Source organism: Ambystoma mexicanum, chromosome 8 (assembly GCF_040938575.1).
Source record: "Ambystoma mexicanum isolate Mex_15411 chromosome 8, UKY_AmexF1_1, whole genome shotgun sequence".
Lineage (NCBI taxonomy): Eukaryota > Metazoa > Chordata > Amphibia > Caudata > Ambystomatidae > Ambystoma > Ambystoma mexicanum.
The window spans coordinates 999868684-999886741 of record NC_090929.1 but is presented as its reverse complement, the minus strand read 5'-3'; the positions used below and the strand labels follow the sequence as shown (position 1 = coordinate 999886741).

General features: G+C 47.8%; 1 long non-coding RNA gene across 1 annotated transcript in view; it reads right to left on the bottom strand.

Moving 5' to 3' along the window:
- Nucleotides 1–18058, bottom strand: part of LOC138473705 (uncharacterized) — a 228982-nt gene that overhangs the window by 35632 nt on the left and 175292 nt on the right. The window lies entirely within an intron of this gene.

The window sequence follows — 18058 nt, the reverse complement described above, 5'->3', positions numbered from 1 at the left end:
CCCACCTCTTCCTAACCCAAAGTACAGGAACTTTACCCTGAGTTGACCTTAGTAGGACACACAATTAAACCTTCCCAGGCTGTTAAGAACCTTGGGTCTTTTTTGACTCGGCCCTCACAAGTAGCCCATACACTGCGACCTGCCGATGAATAGGATGCAATACGATGCGCAGGTCTTCCGTGGCACAATAATTTGTGGGCAAACATTAACTATATAACTACTATGAGTTACATGGCTCAGCACATTAACTGCTTTCCTCAAACATCTCTGTTCTGTCTGAAGCACATGGGGTTCAATCCCTGCAGGGTCAATTTAGCCTTTCATACTTCTAGGGTTAATATATTGAGTTCTGTTAAATTGGGAAAGAATAGGACTTCGTACTACAGTACTTCAAAGGAGGAGAAATAATATGGCATGGAGTGTTATATTAAATCCAGCGCTATAAAAAGGCCTGGACAGCATCCCTACAGTCTCCAAAAATTGCTCCCCAGGTATTCCTCTGTCCCCGCTAAGTGATTTCTCATGTGTGCCTGGCAGGAGACCCACCTGCTTGAGGATTCCGGGGACCAGCAATCCATTTACAAGCTGCAAAAGGAATGTATTTAGTGACAGGAAACGTCTTCCCTGCTCAAGCAGGACATCCCAAGCCCCATACCCTAGAACTAAAGTTGTCCATATGAGTATACATAGTTTAGTGTCTGCAGACATTTGACAGTTATGGTGAGTGCTGCAACAAATAACATGAGCCCCAAGCCCAATATGCACTACATGCTCAGACAGGTTTCACGTGTAAACATCTCTGCGCATTATAATGTTCAAGAAATGCTCGTTGAGTTCATACAAAACAGCCAGGAACCCACATTGGTGGTATTTGCCCCCCCCCCTTCCTCATAGGTGATTTATTTACAAAATGGGGGTGATTTACTCATTGATTTGAATTGATTTTATCTACTGAATGAGATAATTGTTTATTTATATGCAGTGATTTGTTTACAAACAGAGGCAGAGGGATGTAATTAGAATACGCAGACTGGCTGCAAAAAAAACTACCTGTAACCATGCTGAGTGAACCAAAACAGGGTCTAGTGATGTATTGCTTGGGGATTGTGGCGCTGCCCGATGACGGGCCTACGCGGCGGCGTGACGTTTCACGCCGCCGCGCTAAGTATAAATAAAGGGGGCGTTCCCGGCCGCAGCAGAGCGACCGGGAAGCCCGAACACGAAGGACTGGTGTCCATTGTTTCCTTCATGTGTCGGGGGCTTGCGGCATCGTGTGGGGGCTCCGACCCGCCCCCAACAGTGGCGACGAAGCGGTGAGGGAGACCCGGGCCCGGTGGTGAAATCTCTGGGAGATTAATTTTTCTAAACGAAACGGAACGAATTTTCGTTTCCTCTCATGCCGGGTCGCGGGACGCACACGCGGCCGGCGGGCATTTTGTTCAGAGGCTGTGAAACTTCACGAGGCTCCGGTTTGGAGCGTGGAGCTACGACAGGCCTAATTTTTGGACACATTAGTAGCAGGAGGCCTACCCTGCACGCCCATGCCTGATTTGTGAATTTTAACCTGTTTTTGGGTCTTTTACGTCGTGTGAAAGCCAGGAGAGGACTGATATGACAGGGCCAATCCCCTATCTTTGGCTCAATTTTTGGAACTTCTAAGTCCATTTGGAGAGCGGCAACGTGGATCCTCGGTGTTCTTTGCCCCCTTCATCATCAGAGTGCCGTGGGTTTTTCTTCTTTGTCCTCTTCATCATCAAGCCTGGCTGCTCTGGATAACTGTGTTTTTTGGACATCCACTGGTGCCTGATCCGGATTTCTCCCCGTGCTGGAACTGTTGTGTACCCGGGAAGGAGGGGTGAGTCGCACTGTGTCGGTGGGTGTCTGAGTTGCGGCCCTCAGGACAGTAGGTGGGGGTGCCTGTGCGCTCAAGCCCATGGGCGACTCTGAGGACTCGGACAGTGGTGGTGCAGCAGCGTCCCTCCCCCGCGATCGTGGCCAGGCAGCGGCTCAACAACAGGCCGCCCTACCTCCCGTGATCCAAGTCCTTGCAGGACCGCCACCTGGACAACCGGGTTTTCCCATTATGGCTCAAGCAAGAGCACCCGCGGCCCATGCCGCCTTGCAGCCGATTCTGGAATTCGATGCGTCAGGCCCACCCTCGAGCATGGGGCCCCGATGGAGAAGATGGGTGAGTCGCCTCGACATGTATTTCAGGGCTGCTCAGGTGACGGATGATGACAGCAGAATTGCCACCATGCTGTATTCGGCAGGGCCGACAGTCCAGGAGATATTTGAATCGCTTGCTCCTGTCAACAACTCTTATGATGTGGCCAAGGCGGCCCTCCTCGCACACTTCCTTCCCCTTGCAAACGTGGACTATGAGAGGTTCGTCATGCTCTCGGCAAAGCAGAAGGAGGAGGAGACGTTGGACACTTTTTTATGGTCGCTTACGCCGCCTCTCCCTCGGTTGTGCATGGGGGGATGCAGACGACATGATACGCACCATGCTAATCCAGGCATGCTCCTCCGGCAAGCTCAGGAGGCAAGTCCTGAGAGAGCCGGGCCTCACGCTGCCCCGTATTTTGGAGCTGGGCAGGTGCCACGAGGTAGCAGAGGCACGCGCCAACAAGATGGAAGCTGGGTCTCGGTCGGTGAGGTCGGAGGAGGTGTGTGTCGTATGGAGGGGTGGCCGAGGAGTGAGACGCCCGGGTGGAGGACCCCGAGACAGGGCTGGGAGAGCCGGGGAGTCGTGCCAGAAGTGTGGATACGACCTCCCTCATATGGCAGAATGCCCGGCGGCTGGAAAAACCTGTGGGAGGTGTGGACTGGCCGATCACTTCTCGAGAGTGTGTCGGGCAGCCATGCCGGTGATGGTGCCGAGAGATCAGGCACGGACATGGGCTCCGCGCCAGAGCCAACAGCCCAGTATTGCCCAGGTAGAACAAGGGGAAGTTGAGTCCCATCCGGAAGGAGCCGAGGAGGAAGACGAGGAAAATATCTTTTTCGTCTCAAGCGTGGGAGTACTTAAAGGAAGAAGCCGGAGACAGCCGAGATGTATGGTCGAAATCAATCACTCCCCAGTCCCAGTGCTCGTTGACACCGGCGCCTCTGTCAATGTGATGGCCAGAGGGCATTATGACTCCCTCAAACCCCTTCCGGGTCTGGTCGCACCCAAGGCCCGCATATTTGCGTTTGGGGGTCAGGAACCGCTACCGCCCGATGGTGCCTTCGGGGCAGACGTGGAACATGATGGCTCACAAATCAGGGCCCGATTTTATGTGACCCCGGTGAGCAACAATACCCTGCTCAGTTGCGCAGCTGCGGAGGCCTTGGGTATCGTCAGCTTTGCATACTCCGTCCACCTGGAGGACATTAATGATCTCCTCGACAAATATGCTGCACTCTTCAGTGAGATCGGAAAGATGATCGGGGAACCAGTTCGATTACACATCGATGAGTCAGTACAGCCCATCGCATTGAAACACCGACGAGTACCTTTTCATTTAAGGGAGCAGGTCGATAAGGAGCTGGACAATTTGGTGAGCTTGGACATCATCGAAAGGGTTGAGGGACCAACCCCCTGGGTGTCCCCGATCGTGGTGGCCAGAAAGCCCAAGCAACCCGACTCGGTACGCATTTGCGTGGACATGAGGCTCCCCAACAAAGCGATCAAAAGGGAACGCCATCTTACTCCAACGATCGATGATATCATTGCTGATGTTCAAGGGGCTCGAGTGTTCTCGAAGCTGGACCTCCGAGCCGGATATCACCAGGTCGTCCTTCATCCAGAGTCCCGGTACATAACAACGTTTACCACTCACCGGGGACTATATCGATACAAGCGGTTGAGTTTTGGAGTGTCGTCTGCCGCTGAAGTGTTCCAAAACATCATCAGGGGCGCCCTAGCAGATCTAGAGGGCGTCCTCAACATCAGCGATGATATTCTGGTGTTTGCCAAAACCGAAGTGGATCACATGAAGAGGCTCGAGGACACTCTGAAACGACTTCAATCGTTGGGCCTCACCCTGCACAGGGAGAAGTGTGAATTCATGCGCCCCTCTATTGAATTCTTTGGCTTCATATTCAAGGAGGGGGGGGTGTCGCCAGACCCGAAGAAGGTGCAGGACATCAAAGCGGCGAAGGCCCCCGAGTCTGTGACGGACGTGAGGAGCTTCCTGGGAATGGTAACGTATTGCGGGCGGTTCATCCCGAACTTAGCCTCAAGATCCGAACCACTCCGGGCGCTGACCAAGAAGGAGTCACCATGGCATTGGGGCCCTCTCGAGCAGGCCGCTTTTGAGGACATTAAGGGTGCCCTCACAACGGGAGATACCATGGCGTTTTTCGACCCCGCCTTGGAATCGGAGATTGTGGTGGATGCGAGTCCTTTTGGGCTGGGGGCAGTGGTGACTCAAGTGGACCGCAGCGGGACTATTCGACCTGTGGCATATGCAAGCAAAGCGCTCACCAAAACGGAACAGAGGTACTCCCAGATCGAGCGGGAGGCCCTGGCAGTGCTGTGGGGCTGCAAGCATTTCCGGCTCTATGTCTTGGGACGTCCAGTGACGGTGGTGACTGATCACAAACCGCTGCTTCCGATTCTAGTGGGCTCATCATCAAAGCCACCAGCTAGAATTGAGAGGTGGATGCTCGCCCTCCTCGAGTATTCAGTCACTCTGGTATATAGGCCGGGGGCCAACAATGCCGCGGACTACCTGTCTCGTCATCCGGGAGTAGGTGGGGGAGATGGACATGACACCTGCGGAGAAGAGGCGGACAGTTACGTACGAATGGTGGTGGAGGCGGCAACGCCAAATGCGATGTCCCTAGAGGAATTGGAGGCTGCTGCGGCTGAGGACGAGTGTTTTCGGATCTTGAAGGACACAATGCACAATGGGTCCTGGAAGTCCGTCCTCGGAGCCGTGTCCGGGCGCACCCAGGAAGCCAAAACAGCGCTGGAGCAGTTGTGGAAGGTGAAGGAGGAGCTGTCGTTCTCCGACTCGGGGCTGTTACTCCGGGGTGACCGGATTGTCATTCCACGGTCGAAGGTGAGCGACGTGATCAGCCTCGCCCATCATGGACATCAGGGCGCCGCTAAGACCAAGGCGCGGCTCCGCTCGAAAGTCTGGTTTCCGGAGTTGGAGAAAAGGGTGGACGACTTCGTGGCGGCCTGTGTATGGTGTCAGGCGGCCTCTCCGCTGCAACGAGAACCTGCAATTGAGGCAATGCCCCGTGGCACGAGGCCCTGGGAGATCGTCCACGCTGACTTTGGCTCAACATCAGTGGGCACTCACTTCCTGGTGATAGTAGATGAACACTCGAGATACCCAGAGGTTGAGTTCGTCGAGTCGGTGGCTTTTGAGCATGTGGTGGTGGCCATGGAGAAGATATTTGCGGCCCATGGTTTCCCCCACACTCTATGCTCTGATAACGGATCGCCCTTCCAAAGTGAGCGGTTCTCCGAGTTGATGGAGAGCTGCGGAATACAACACAGGAAGATCTCCCCCCTGTGGCCCCGTGCAAACGGGGACGCCGAGAGACTGATGAGGACCCTGAATAAAACGTTCCGAATTGCTCAGGGGCAGGGGCAATCCTTACAACGCGCCCTCTATCAGTTTCTGCGGGTGTACCGCACCACCCCACATGCCGCCACGGGAGTGGCACCCGCCGAGGCATTATTCAAGAGGTGCCCCAGGGGACTGCTGCCGGAAGTGGGGGAGAAAGAACCAGGGGTCATCGATAGTCCGCGGGTGGAGGCTGAAAGACGAGTCCGAACGGAACAGGAGAACCTGCGCAGGGGTCTCCGACCTCAAAGACTTGAACCGGGAGATGAGGTCCTGATCCGTAATCGACACCCTCACGGGAAGCTATCGCTCCCCTATGAACCGGAGCCTTTGGATGTAGTGGCAGTGAAAGGATCCATGGTGACGGCCTCGGATGGACGGTCGGCTGTCACCCGAAACGTGAGTTTCTTCAAGAAACTGGGTGATTCATGAACTGAGACCCCACCCGAACCTGATCCACCAGACATGCCTGCTGACGGAGGTCTCTGGGGCGGAGGACCCGAATCCTCAGTCCGGGGAGACGCAGCGGAAGGACATCACGTGCCGGAGGTAGGCCGGAGGTACCCCCAGAGGGCTGGGCGAGGGAAACCTGCCTACCTCAGCGAATATGTTGTGGGACAATTGATTAGTGAACTGGGGTGATAAGATCTGGGTGGATGACATTAAAGGGGTCTTTGTTTTGGGTGTGCAGTAGTGTTTATGGTAGATGTGTGGTTTTCCTGGTTAATAAAGTTACTGTTAATCTATGTTCGTGTTCCTCCCGGAAAAGGAGGAGTGTGGTGCTGCCCGATGACGGGCCTACGCGGCGGCGTGACGTTTCACGCCGCCGCGCTCAGTATAAAGAAAGGGGGCGTTCCCGGCCGCAGCAGAGCGACCGGGAAGCCCGAACACGAAGGACTGGTGTCCATTGTTTCCTTCATGTGTCAGGGGCTTGCGGCATCGCGTGGGGGCTCCGACCCGCCCCCAACAGGGAAGGCACCTCCCTCTAGGCTATGCCCAGAAAGCTTACGGTCACTCCCCCCTGTTAGATTCGTCACCCCCTTGCCACTTAAAACACGAATTAAAAGTGATATCATTTTCTGCATATTAAAAAAAGGGTCAGGCATTTTGTAGCACAGCTGATGGCGGTGCACTTTCTATGGCAGATGAACACATTGGCACTCACCTTTCCCAGAGTAATTCGTGAGCAGTGGTTTGTGAGTGCAATAGCAGATGGATGGGCATTCGGTGGACCTTTGATGGACAAGCCCGCTGTGGCACAGACGAAGGGGCAGGAACGGTGCGGCAGAGTCATTGATAGACATATGTTTTATGGCACGGTCACCGGTGGGCAGACATTCTGTGATAAATAACATATGGAGATGTTTATATTTAGAAAAGAAACCCTTCAGTTATACTTTTACCAGCAGGTTGTGTCACGAGAGACTCCTTGAGCACACAAACTCCGTTGTGCATTGCAGTCGTTAGGCTTTCTGATTGCCATATTTCCTGGCACAATCCTTGTGATGCTCCTGTTGTTTTGGAACTAGTGCTCTGATAGGCCTTATGTATACTGAGCAGGACTTCTTTCCCAGGGTATGTAACAGTGGTTTCTCCATCAATGACATATGGCTGCTGTTTAGATCAATGGAAAGAGCTCCCCTCACACCTGCCTAGGATACCCAGTTGCTATCTTAACTAAATTGATTGGAAACATGTGATTTATAATGCACCATTGGCAGTATATCCAAAAATAAATTCTGACGGTAGGGATACATGGAAATAAGCACCCTCCTCCCCCCAACCAATGCACCATTTATCTTTGTATTACTGGGCCATGCGCTCCAGACCGTCCGGCTATGTGCCTGTGAGAGCACCTCACTAACCTTCTCAGCACCCCCAGCTCTCAACGTTTCTCTCACCCCCCCCCCCCCCCCCCCACATCCTCCCCAAATTGATGATCCCATGTAACTTTGTCACAGGCTGCAATACCAGTTGACCGATTCCACCTGGATTTTGCCGACAAAGCAAAATTTGCCCCAGTTTGCCAAATTGTGTTTATGGTGGAGTAAAAATCATGCGCCAGAGCAGAGGCCTGGGTTACCTTTGTACCCAGCCCTTTTAGTCGACTCCCCATTTATGTTCACTCATTTGTATGATCGAGAGGGGGCACAGAAGAGTATTACTGTTCCGACCATGCAAATCATCTCCGTCTTACAAATGTGCACGCATTTACGCTAGCTCGACATTTTCGTGATGATGTAAATGCTCTGGATTCCTATGGAGTCCTCTTTTTTTTACACCTGCAAACGGCAGGCACGTTCCATAGAAATCCATGCTCTGTGCCAAGCGTAAATGGCAGGCAGCATTTCCTCCATTTGCACGCGGTGAAGTGCAAAAGGAAGGTGCACAGGAGATTGCATCTGCTTTTTACACCTGTGTTTCTTACGGTGTAGTGCAAATTATGAAACTTGAACAGAGGAGATCTTTCTGCACCTTTGTGAAAACACACTAGGTCTGCTTTATGCAATATAGGTATTTGAATACAATGGCCTCAAGGGGTGCTACTGCACATGTACAGGGTGTCAGCATACCAGTGGTGGTTCTCCATGGCGTGGTTGATAAATTGCAATGATAAATTAAGGCTAAATATTGTAATGCCTCGATTTTTCCTGCTACTAGGAGGTTAAGAATACGCCTGGAACTGGGTTCACTGTGCAGCACTTTCTTGCACAAATTGCAATCACGCTAACTTTTTGCCGAGCATTACGCTTTCACTAAATATTGTTTAGGACCAGCATGTACACTTTACATTTAAAAAGTGGCAGTTTACAGAAAAACAATGTCCAATTTGTAACAACAAAACACGTTTGACGAAGCTTTCAAAAATAGATAATAATTGTAATGTATGATTATGTCAAACTTGCTATTTTTCGTGTTTATACTCCAAAGATTCAGCCTACCCGCAGTCACGAAAGTGGCAGATATAAATCGTAAAAATACTAATTAAGAGTTAAGACCAGAAAAGAAAAATCATCAAACGCAGTAACGTAATGAGATTAAAAATGTAATACACTGTGTGCAGTTGCCAAGATGAACCACAAGATGGCAGTACATTAAAACAGTTTGGCATTAGCAAGACTATAAACGTTAGCGACTGGTCTATTGTGAATAAAAAAAACATGCTAAGAAACGATGAGACCATTTACGACTGCTGAACTTTTAGAACAAACGTCGTGGGATTTTAACGTTGCAATGTGATGTTTGGCGCTTCGATTAAAAAGAAGAAATTATGACTAGGTAAACTATTGATTATCCGGATAAAAACAGCAAGCCTTGTCAAATGCAATCGTTTTTCAGTTTTTCATTTAGTAGGAATGCCCAGGAAAAGAAAGGCACAGGTAGGCCGGGTCCGTAAAAAGGAAGTCGCACCGGTGGGTAGGTAGGTATAAGCAGTGGCGCAGAGATGAAAGATATTGGAGTGTGGCCCGCGATGCTGCCTCCCGGCCCACAGGGCTCCTGTATAATCTCTTTCTGGAATGGACTCGAGTCGAGTCTGCCAGCCGCCAGGACAGGGCTTGACTGAACGGCTTTGAGGTCACGGGGCCCACCTCCAGTCCTATCTCGTGCATCCCTGGTTTCCTCATCACCACCAATGCCCTGGTAGACGGACCAGCCGTGGAGCCAGTGGGGATAACGAGCATCTATAAAGTTTTTTGGGCCGCCTATATGAAATATTTTAAATTACCTCGTTAGCATTCCTTAACAGGTCTGCCTAGCGAGGCTGCGAGTCTCTCCTTGCAGAATGTTTAAACTCATGGTGCGTTTTAGAAACAAAAAAAATCTGCCTAGGGGCTAGAACGACATCTGCTAAACATCAAAGGCAGCCGCAGTTACAACAAAGCGACTGACGTGCATCTTAAAATCCTGGTTATCAGTGGCGGGGGATGGGCAGAGGGGCTGGCCGCAACCCCCAGTCTCCTTCTGGTGCCCCATTATCCGCCCTCGCCCCTGCCAACCGCCCCCCTCACTCCACCCCCCCCCCCCCCCCCCCACCAAAAGCTACCACCGCCAGTGATGGTTATGGGTGACTTGGGTAGACTTAACATTAATGTTTCATGGTCACATTGGAAGAATAATTCCACTACATGTTTATAAAGGTGCGTAATGCCACAGTTTCGTCTCTGGGGTTGGACTGGGAAGCAAAAGTAGCCCTGGAAATGTCTTTCAAAGTGGCGCAACATTACAGCGTACACGCAAATGGAGCCAGCGAGCTAAGCCACTGTACGTAGGGTTTGAAGAGTTATCTACCCAATTTTGATAAATGGAAAGTAATTAAACATTTTAAAAAACGGAACAAAAATCATTTATGTTGTGTAACCAATAAGATACTGGAAGGTTTATCACCTGATTCGCTTCAAAGGGATGTGGGGGGTAAGGTGAGGTGGAATGAAGCAGTGGAATGACTGGGAGAGAGGTAAGGGAGGCAGAAAATCATCAGAATGCCCACACGGAAGAGGGCCATTGTGCAGAGGCACGCTGGGAAATCCCCAGAGTTCCCTGTAGGCCAGCCCACCACTGTTCATCTCTCTCCACATCACCATCGTCCATGTTAATTAGAAGCTGTTTTATTGGCTAAAGTGTACTTTAACCTTGGAAACGGGATGGTACTCGACACTGAGATCTAGACATAAGCTACATATTGTTGCATGAAAAAGTGTACATGAACCCGACTATATGATATGATTGGTTATTTATAACGCGTTCAATAGCCAGAGGATTCTAAGCGCAGACCCGGGGATCGAACCTGTGTTGCTCCGTGTCGTCTTGCTTCCAAGGCGAGCACGTTGCCCCTAAGCTATCCTGCCGAGAATCAAGGAGTCGATTGCAAAGCCTGTGAACATAATATGACAATGGCACTAGAAGGGCTGCCCTTTAAAGAGTGTTTATCTGCCGTAGTGCCATTTTACAAAGTGGGATAAGGGAAACAAGATAGCCACTAAAGACCAGTCAGCCTGATCTCTCTATTCTACGATATCCCTGGAGCGTAATGCCTGACAACTTAGTTACACTATTTTAATCAAGACGTTGAGTTAAGTCATGGGAGATGCGAAGGAAGGTGTCTCCTTTGGTTTCACTGAATACTTTGATACTGTTTAACAAAGAGAAGATTCAAACATGCTTTTCTACCATGAGGAGGGAGCAAAGTTGGCAAACTGAGCTAGGAGCTGGCTGAGGTCCATGCAGTGAAGAGTGGTGTAAAATCAAGTGTAACAAACTATACACGTGATGGGAGTAACAAGAGAAATAAACTATACACGTGATGGGAGTAACAAGAGAAATAAACTATACATGTGACAAGTGTAACAAGAAAAATAAACTATAAGAAATATACTATACAAGTGACAGGGTTAACAAGAGAAATTAACTATACACGTGACAAGGGAAACAAGAGAAATAAACTATACAAGTGACAGGGTTAACAGGAGAAATAAACTATACACAGACGAGAGTAACAAGAGAAATAAACTATACAAGTGACGGGGTAACAAGAGAAATAAACTCTACACGTGATGAGGGTAAAAAGAGAAATAAACTATAACAAGAGAAATAAACTATACAAGTGACGAGGGTAATGAGAAATAAACTATAACAAGAGAAATGAACTATACCAGTGGCGGAGCTAACGAGAAACAAACTATACACGTGACGGGGGTGACAAGAGAAATAAACTATACATGTGACGTGTAACAAGAGGAATAAACTATACATGTGATGAGGGTAACAAGAGAAATAAACTCTAACAAGAGAAATAAATTATACAAGTGACAGGGGTAATAAGAGAAATAAACTAGACACGGACAGAAGTGGAGCAAAGTGAAAGTGGTCCTTGGTGGTCACTCTATGTGTTTGGCAGTCTTTCTACCATAGCAAGCCAGGAGGCCGAGCTCTGGTATACGAACTTGCACAGTGCCTATAATTGCCTGGATCAGCATGGAGCGCGCACGGACGGAAGTGGTCCTTAGTGGTCCCTGGTGGGATAAGGTGGGTTGGTGCCCCCCTTGCCCTCGTGAAAGGAGTGACATCCTGGCCGTATCGAACCTCCCCTCTGGCTAATCATTGGATAAGAGCGGTAAGGAAATTTACCTTGAGATATTTTGTTTTTCTGCTGTATACGTGTGTGGTGGGCTCTGTGGGTGTTGCTATTGCGGTGAGCACAAACGTTTAACAACACACGCCCAGGGAGACCTTGGGTGTTTATACGAGACCCACGACGGTAGGAGTCCCTTATCGTGAAATAAACTCACGCATAGCTCCACCCAGTTGCCAAAATGAGGACTGGGTCACTGACAAAGACCCGCGCTCAAGTAAAGCGTGGGCTCGCTAAAGCAGTGATCGATGAAGTACTACCGTTACCAACATTAACGACATCAAGCGAGTGACCGAGTGATTTGTATGGGAGTGCCGTCCATATGGGAACAATCATATCCCCTGTCACTAATTTCTCCTCGACCCTGCGAGCAGCTCTAGTCTCTCCCTGCACTCCCCAGGTCTCGAGGAATTCGAGACCCGGCACCAGCGACATACTGCATTGTGCTCAGCAGAAGAGTACGCTGATCAACAACGAAGTCAACCATGAAAGGGAAGAGATGATTGTGTGTGAGAGCGAAAAAGAAGGTGAATGCGATGTGAACTGTGCGGAAATCGGCGAAGGTACTAATTTAAGTGACTTACAGAGACGCGAGTCAAGAGAGTCAGAAGCGCCTAGAGAATCCACCAGGCCGTCTGAAGTATTTGAAGGAGAAGCTGAAGTTCAGTACGGCTCTGGTGGTATAGCAAAATTTGCTGAGTTTACTTGCTCAGCAATGATACATCATACATTGACGCATGGAAGCCTTCCAGCTTCCTCAGTGCCTCCTAGTCTTACAAAAATGACAGGGATCCCAGAATCTCCCGACAACAATGCATTAGACCTGATGTTGGACCTTTGCAAAACTCATGCTCTCTCAGGAACTCAAACCAAGCAAACTGAGAAGCCATTGCAACGTTGGAACAAAGTGGCAGGTGTACAATTGGTGAACTTAACTAGTGAAGATAAGAACACTAATACTCCAACTAATGAGCAGAGCATGAGCAGCTGCCTAGAGGGTATCAAGCAACATACAGAGGCACGGGTGATCGAAAACCCTAATTTCAAAAATGCTTCCTCAACGGCAGAAACTTCACCTCACTCACGCAATCTTGAAAAGCTGCCACGACCTGGGTCCTCTTTAAAACTGCTGGCATGGTTAAAAGTTGCAGAGATGCATAAATCGACCTTAGAAAATCATAACGAACCTAATATAAGAAATGATGACCAGCCCCTAAAAGAGAGACCAGCGCACGATGACAATATGGACAGATTGTCGTCAGGAGTCCCGCTAAGAGCTAAGTCAATGAATGAGGAACTGGAAGATATCTGGGCCCATACAGAGGCTTGGAAAATGCGTATAGAGATGCAAAACCATACACAGCCCCCTCGTCGTAGAGACTCTCTAGGGATTTCTGACCAAGTACTAAAAGATCTTGCGAAGCTAAACGCCAAATTGATCCATCCAAAGAGAGCTCTGCCATCAAGCACCTGTGGAAGAACAGCACCATTCTAAGACTGGTCACAATATAAGGATAAGAATATCAGTGATATGCTGTCCCTGGAATCAAATACTCCATCCTTTGAGGCCGGAAATGATGAGATCTTGGCATCACAAAAGAGATCAAGATATGCAGAATGTCAGGGCTGGGGCAATTGACAGTGTTTTGGGGGTTCTGGGGGAGTTAAGAGGGCCCTGGGGAGTCCAACCACCTTGTCCAGGCGTGTTCTCCTTCCATTTGGCAGGACAAAGGCCCAAGGAAGGAGAACCGCCCAGAACTACATTGCCCAGCAGGCCGTGCGCTTCACGGGCCTGCTGGGAGGAAAAGGACCACACGCGCGCTACTGCGCATGCGCGAGCCACGCCCAGAAAGCACAGCTCGAAATCCTGACCATCGGCAAGAGAAGACGTGTGAACCTCGAGCTCCTGCAGGCACGCCTACGCATGGCACCGCCCGTCAGCTCAACCCCCGGCCCCGCGTACATGAAAAGCTAAGTACACGTCTTTTTCCTAGAACAGCTGATTTATCCCGTCGGAGGGAAACGCGCTACGCGCTGTGGAATTAATGTGTTGACATTTTCGGAAGCACGAAAAGACGAGTTAAACTATTTTGCATGCGAAGCATGAATACTAACCCAGAGTTGGCGGTGAAGCAACCGCACCTTTAACAATCTTTAACCCTTTAGGGAACGTTCCTTAGGAACGACAATTTCGCACGCACGTGCACTGACTTTGTTTTGCTATTTTCAGCTTGTTGTTTGATCGGATTGGTGAGACATATCACGCCCATCAACACGAAAAGGCCGAAGGACCTAGAACTCCCACAGAACACAGAGCTAAGTGTTTTAGCACCTCGTGTGCATGTTATTGTTTGCTACTCTTGTACAGGGTGAGGTGGGGAACTTGTAATCTGCATATTGGAGGGGAGTTACCACGATATGAACACCCTCTACCCATCCACTCAACGAACCCTAACCCTCTTTCCCCAGAGGGTTGCGGTGGCCTGCGGCTTCCATTTCCCAGGTGCCAAGACCCAATGGGGAGGGAGGAGTTTGTGCTGCCTCTGCGCCTGTCAAGAGGAGTGAGGATCTGACACAGAAAGTACAGAAAAAAGATGAGTGTGGATCAAATAAACGATTTAAAAGCAGAACTAAAATGAATACAAATGAAAGTATGTTGGATGATGATGATCCTACAGCTAAAAAAATACAAGAAGATACGGTTCGCCTCTCCTCATCAGAGTCAGATGATAGTGACAGCTCTCCTGAGAGAAGACATAGGATTGCACAGGGACCAAATGCCCGTCGGCGGACAGAATCAAGCTCCGCTCAAATTACATCAGCCTTTGTTGAGAATGTAATCGCAAAACTAAGTCCAATTCTGATGTCGGCCACTACTATAGCTGTTGCTCCACTTCTAAAGCTATACGAAAACCTAAATGAGAATGTTCGAGATCAAACAACGTTGGTTGCACTTCTTAACTCAAAAATTGTAAAACTAGAGGCTGATTTGATAGAAATGGCATCACAGATAGCTACGACCAGAAGAGGCAACGATATTTCGCTAACAACATTAAAGGAATCCTTAAGAAACAATTCGGAAGACAAGAGACTCCTCGCTGAAGTGGCGAAACAAGCACTCCTCTTGTTACAAAAAGAACGAGAACCCTCGAGGAATTCTGACCCAACAGTAGGACGTTCCAAAAACTGTGTATCCAAGGAAACTGTGACAAATCCGGTCACAATCGGTCAGTCCTATAGTCAAAATAACAACATTACACAGCTCAATGAAACGATAGAGCTACACAAGAAAGAGACACCTCAGAATTGTCGTTACGACAAAGAGCTGACAATCAGTATGGATGACAAAATCAGCTTGATAAAAGTGGTCGAAAAAATAGTGGTGCCTTCGATACATATCTCAAATGAGCTCTGTGCTCTGTCCCAGCCACTAGTAATTGAGGAGTCTACAGATGACCTGATGGTAATAGAAGATAAGATAACAAACCAACATATGACAAAAGAAGCGACTTCTGAACAAAAGATCAGTGGCACCCAGAATGGAGCTCAAGAGAACCAGCCAATACATCAAGTGCCGAAGAACAAAGACAGGGAGTGGTTTGACATGTTCGAAAAACCAAAAGGACATTTAGATCAACCAAAAGCAAATAAAGATCTCGCTTTAGAAACAAAACAAGTAAAATGTAAGAAAAAGTCCAAAAACCTACAGTTACAAAAGAACAAAAATTCCAGAAATACCGCAAATTATTTTAGAAACATCAAAGCTCTGAACATCACAGTAAATAATACGGAGCAAGAAAAAAAGAAAAATAACTAGAGTACAGCGGAGTCTGATGTAATGGCTCAAAATTAATCAACTGTAAACCAAAATAATGTGTCAAATGAGAACAGTGACCTAATAGTGGTAGAAGACGATCAAGCTGCCTCTGAGGAACTCCTAAATTTATCAACTTATAGCAATCCAAGGGACGACGAGGCAGATGCCGAGAATTATGGCGATGGAATGAGCCCATGCGACGCCAAATTGAGCCATCAGAAGCGCCCAGATGACCTGGAGTCACCGCAATGTCCCCCACAAAAGTGCGTCCTTGAAAAAGAAGAGACCAGATCTGAAAAAAGAGTTATCTCTTGGCCTATTTCATCACCAAAAGCGCAGTCCAAAAAGCTTGACAAAAACGTGACTGTGACAGAAACGCAAAGATTTTTAACCCTTGAAGAGAAACGGGTGAAAGTTGTACAACAAGCGGAACACAAGTTGAGTAACAGTAAAGGAATTCCTACAAGTGTAGATTTAAAAAGACTCACCCAAGAAGGAGTCCAAAATGCTCCAAATGACGCACAAAGTTGAAATGAGGCTAATTGTGCAAAGTTAAAAAGGTCAGATAACCAGGAATGTCAAACTCCTCCTTTAAACCTGAAAGCTCCAGCTGTATCTCAATTTTACAGAATCTTAGTTGAAAAAATTGAACACAAGGAAAAAGACACTCCACTTAACAGATACTCTATACTGCAGCTCTTCCAAACGATTCCGGCTTTGAAAATGCTTAAAAGCGCGCGGACCAATCGAGTAGAAATCATTGCCGATATGAATCAAAAGTTTGTGCTGTTGCACATCGAAGAAAAGAAAGACGTACAAACAATAATGATGTGTGAACATCAGTTGCTTGTGGCAGGGTTCCAAGTGTATGAGGTGGATAATGCCTTGACGAATAAGGAAAGTCCCACAAATAAAGAACAAAATTCTCCACTAAAAATGAAAAGTGCCTTCAAGCTAAACAGAGCCCCACCGAAGGAAATGAGCCGAGATACACAAGACAACATGAAAATCCCGATAGAAGAGACTGATTCCATCTCACTACTCTCAATGGAAGAAATAAAACAAAAAAAATCAAAATAACAGTAGAGAATGTCTCAACTAAGGGGAAAAGTGCAGACCCAACTGACGAAACCGGAAACACAAAAGAGGTGAGAAATGATTGGTCATGGATCGCAAAATCAACAAACGCGTCGAGTAAAAGTTAATGCCAAAAAACAAAAATCTAATATCGTGTTCGCCTCTTGGAACACGAGAGGTTACTCACATTTATTGAGGTCGATTCCAGAAGTCCTAGTGACAACGGACGTGATATGTTTACAAGAAACATGGTTGACCAAAACCCCATGCATCGAGGGCTTTGATGTTTCTGTTAATCCAGCAATACAAGGAAAAAAAGGACGTCTGATGTCTGGCCCAATGATTCTTGTGAAAAGAATTAAATCAGCTGAAATAATTTCACCGCATTTACAGATAGTCTGTCTTGAAAAAGTCGAAAAGTAATCTCTTCGTCGAGCACTCTTCACTTAGTGAACTTATACTGGAACACACCCATAGGACTTCATCAGAAATTTGTGGATGAAATACTTGAGACTATTGATAACGTTCGAATAACCAAGCAAAATGCCTGCATTATAATATGTGGAGACTTCAATATGAAGCTGATCGAAGTGGAACACTCAAGAATCCCAGTAAACCACAGTGAGAAGAGCAAATGTGATAGTTGGCTTGAAGAAATGGAACTAAGAAACCTTGTAATGCTGAACGGCACGATAAGGGGAGACATTCCACCGAATCCAACCTGGGGAAGGGGGTCTCAAAAGTCAATCTTAGACTACTTCTTTGTTTCTGAAAACATACTGCAGGAAATAAGATCTCTTAAAGTCTCAAAAACCAACCAAAGTGACCATAACGTACTGCTAATGGAATGGCACAAGCAACATCTAATTCAGCGCCAACAATGGATCCAACAAATAGCGGTGGAACCTGGTCATAATAGATTACGGCTGAGAAATGATGATATCTTGGCAATAACAGATACTTTACGATTGAACTACAACGACTTACAAAAAGATCCAATAGAATATCACCACTTGTTCGAAATTTACAAAACTAAAAAGAAGAACGCTCAAAATAAACCTAGTCAACATAAACATCAATATGATCCTGAGGTGGCCCAAAAAAAGAGAGAGCTACGAAAAACTTTAAGAGGTATCTGTACGTCGAAAGACCCTGGTGGCAAGATTTTGATAAAGAAAGCGAAGCATAGTTACAAAAATTGGCACAAAGCATGTAGTGCATTAATGGAACAAAGAGATGCAGAGATGATGTTGTCAGCGCTAAATCAGAAAAATTCAAGAGGTTTTTGGACAATAATTAACGAGTCTACACATCCTGAAAAAGCAGTCCTCATGAATATGGTCAGAGAAAGAGAGTGGGAACGCCACTTTACAGAGTTATTTAAAAAGGTGAAAAACACATGTTATGAGAGCCATCAACTAGGCCAGACATGGGACCTTAAGAGGACCAGATGGCCTCTCCAACGCCGAT